We start from the raw sequence: 3,430 nt of genomic DNA, 5'->3' as shown, positions 1-3,430 counted from the left end.
AGGGAGGGAGGGAAGAAGAAGTAGGACCGTTGTAAGATAAGATGGATCTATGGGATGGTAAGAAAGCAATCTTCAAGTATATTGTCAACTGTAGGGAAAAAATTGTTATAAATACATATTATTAATAACAGTTATGAGATCATATAATTGTGAATGTATATATGAAATTGATAAAATAAAAAATTTGAAATAAAAAAAAAACATTTTGGGCAGCTTCACAACACGCAGTCCCGTAAGCCTTCGCAGCGAGGAAGTGTGAAGTGTTGTTGCTGGGCTCAAACAAAGCCAACATTGATGGGGCCGTTAGGCTCTAAACCTCTCCTGGCTCCTCCTGGCTGATGGGCAGATCAAGCCATGATCCCTGCTGAGATTTCCAGCCATTTCATAGTCAGCTCTCAAGACAACCTTGCTGTAAACAAGTCAGCCTTTTTTTTAAAAAAAAAGTTGAATTAAGGTTTACTGTAGCCTCAGATGCAAAGAAAATAAAGATTTTTTTTTTTAAAAAAACAGGAAAGTGCAAGATAAAGGAATTTAAAAAAGGAAAGCTGCGGTGGCCCAGTGGTTAGGGTGCAGTACTGCAGGCCACTTCAGCTGACTGCTATCTGCAGTTCAGCAGTTCAAATCTCACCGGCTCAGGGTTGACTCAGCCTTCCATCCTTCCGAGGTGGGTGAAATGAGGACCCAGATTGTTGGGGGCGATATGCTGACTCTGTAAACCGCTTAGAGAGGGCTGTAAAGCAGTATATAAGTCTAAATGCTAGTGCTTTGCCCTTCTTTCTTTCCTTCCTTCCTTCCTTCCTTCCTTCCTTCTCTCCTTCCCAATGATTAGAATGCAAAATTGCAGACTAACTCTGCCCACTGCCAGCAGTTCGATCCTGACCGGCTCCAGTTTGACTCAGCCTTCCATCCTTCCGAGGTGTGTAAAATGAGGACCCAGATTGTTGAGGGGGCAAGAGGCTGACTCTGTAAACCTCTTAGAGAAGGCTGTAAAGCAGTATACACATCTAAGTGCTATTGCTATTAACTTCCGAGGCTTTCCAACACAGTAAAATCAATCAGGATAGAGCTGGAAGGGACCTTGGAGGTCCTCTAGTCCAGTGATCCCCAACCCCCGGTCCGCGGACCGGTGCCGGGCCGTGGAGTACCTGGCACCGGGCCGCGCAGTGGCCGGGGGCCATGCAACGGCCGACTCTTCACTCATGCAGCGCCGTCGCCGGAGGGGGGGAGCTGCGCGGAAGCACAGGAGCAAGTGAGGCGAGGAGGAAGAATCCCCCGCTACTACACCACCTCCGCCCCCTCCCCGAGTCAGCCGTCCCCTCAGTGAACGCCTCCGCCTCTTTCTCCTTTCTCGCCTCAGTCAGCTCGCCTGGAAGCGAGGCGAGGAGGGGGCGGACCATGCGCTGGAAGCGGAGCCCTTGGAGGCCGCTTTCTTTTTCCCGCCCGGCCTTGGCTTGTGAGAAGGAACGGCGGGAGAGGGAGAGAGAGAGAGAGAGAGAGAGAACGTCGGGCAGCCGAGGGCGGGGGGGGGGTCTTTTGAGGGGAGATGGGGGGTGCGCGATTTTGGCGCCAGATTCAGGCCGCCGCTGCCGCTATTGCAGCGCACGGTGGAAAAGCGGCGGTCTTGCCCACCCCTTCCCTGCCTCCCGCCCGCTCCAGTTGCCGCAGCCAGGGGTGGGGGCTCGGTGCCTGAAGTCTCTTGCCTCTCTTCCAAAATTTCGCCAACGGGCATCGGTGAAGCGCGCTCTTTCTCTTCCTCACAAAACACATTTCCTTTCCCCCCACGCGTAGTTATTGGCGATATGGACTCTTGGAGGCTGCGCTCCCGGGTCGCGTTTCCTTTTTGCAGCCCACGAGAATGCCTGGTTCTGAGCCTCAAAAAACGAGAGTTCTCTTAAGGCTGCAAAAAAGGAATATACTTTGATCCTTGAAGCGCTTTTCCTGTTATTTGGACATTATATATATACGTACGTACATACGTACGGTATGTATATATGCATGTATGTATATATATGTGTATGTATGTATGTATGTATGTATGTATGTATGTGTGTGTGTGTGTATATATATATATATATATATATATATATATATATATATATATATATATATATATATATATATATATATATGTCTGTAGTCCATAATATAGTGATGATTTAAAAAAAAAATAGTTGAGCACATGGAATCTTTTTTCTTTTAGTATATTTTGGAGGTGGGGGCCCACTTTGTTATTTAAGATAGTATCTCCTTTTATATATGGTAGTGAAGATACCTAATACTCCCACCCCCTATTTCCCCCACGACAACCTTGTGAGGTGGGGGGGCTTAGATAGAGTGAATGGGCTTAATACTGTATTCTTTTTACATTGCTATCCTCTGGCTTATTTAATTTTGCCCTTGCTCTTTTTATCTTTGACCTTGATTAATTCAGCTGTTTATTCCTTAAAATCTACATACAAAATGGAAGGTGGGATATGATTCAGGTGTTGAATTGGGAAGGTGGATTTAAAAAGTATGTTTGTATTCCCCCATTTTCGCCCCCCGACCCCTGCGCGCGCTCAGCGGGCCACGGTAAAATTATCAAAGGCTGACTGGTCCGCGGCGATAAAAAGGTTGGGGACCACTGCTCTAGTCCAACCCTCTGCTCAAGCAGGAGACCCTTACTATTTCAGACAAATGGCTGTCCAGTCCCTTTTTAAAAACCTCCAGCGATGGAGAATCCACAACTTCTGGTGGCAAGCTGTTCCACTGGTTAATTGTCCTCACTGTTAGGAAGTTTCTCCTCGATTCCAGGTTTCCTTGAATCCCTTGTTTCTTATCCTGCCTTCTAATGCTTTGGAGAACAATTTGACCCCCCTTTTTCTTTGTGGCAACCTCTGAAATGCTGGAAGGCTGCTATCACGTCACCCATATTTCTACTTTTCTCTTCATTTACAATCTCAACTTTTTCACGTTACCTATAATGATTACAAGCCAGTTCTCTTAACTACCCCATTGTTATATATTTTCCTTTCTACTTCAAACATCAAAACCAGAAGCCATGTCCCCATAGAAACAAGGCCAAATAATATCTCTTTTGTTTACGTTTTACATGGCTGGTTTACACTGCCATCTTAACCAAATCCATTTTTTCTCCTGGGGTGGGTAATGTATTACACACAAAAACACACACACACACACACAAACAGACATGGATTTGGTTTACCTTTACATATATGAGGAGTGCTCATCTCCTTTTGAAAGAAAGAAAGAAAAAGAAAGAAAGAAAGAAAGAAAGAGAAAGGAGGAAAGAAAGAAGGAAGGAAAGAAAGAAAAAGGAAGAATGGAAGGATGGAAGGAAAGAAAGAGGAAGGAAGGAAGGAAGGAAGGAAGGAAGGAAGGAAGGAAGGACGGAAGGAAGGAAGGAAGGAAGGAAGGAAGGAAGGAAGGA

This window comes from Thamnophis elegans, unplaced genomic scaffold (genome assembly GCF_009769535.1).
Source record: "Thamnophis elegans isolate rThaEle1 unplaced genomic scaffold, rThaEle1.pri scaffold_91_arrow_ctg1, whole genome shotgun sequence".
NCBI classification, from domain to species: Eukaryota; Metazoa; Chordata; class Lepidosauria; order Squamata; family Colubridae; genus Thamnophis; species Thamnophis elegans.
The sequence above is the reverse complement of the archived record's forward strand: the minus strand, read 5'-3'. Positions refer to the sequence as shown.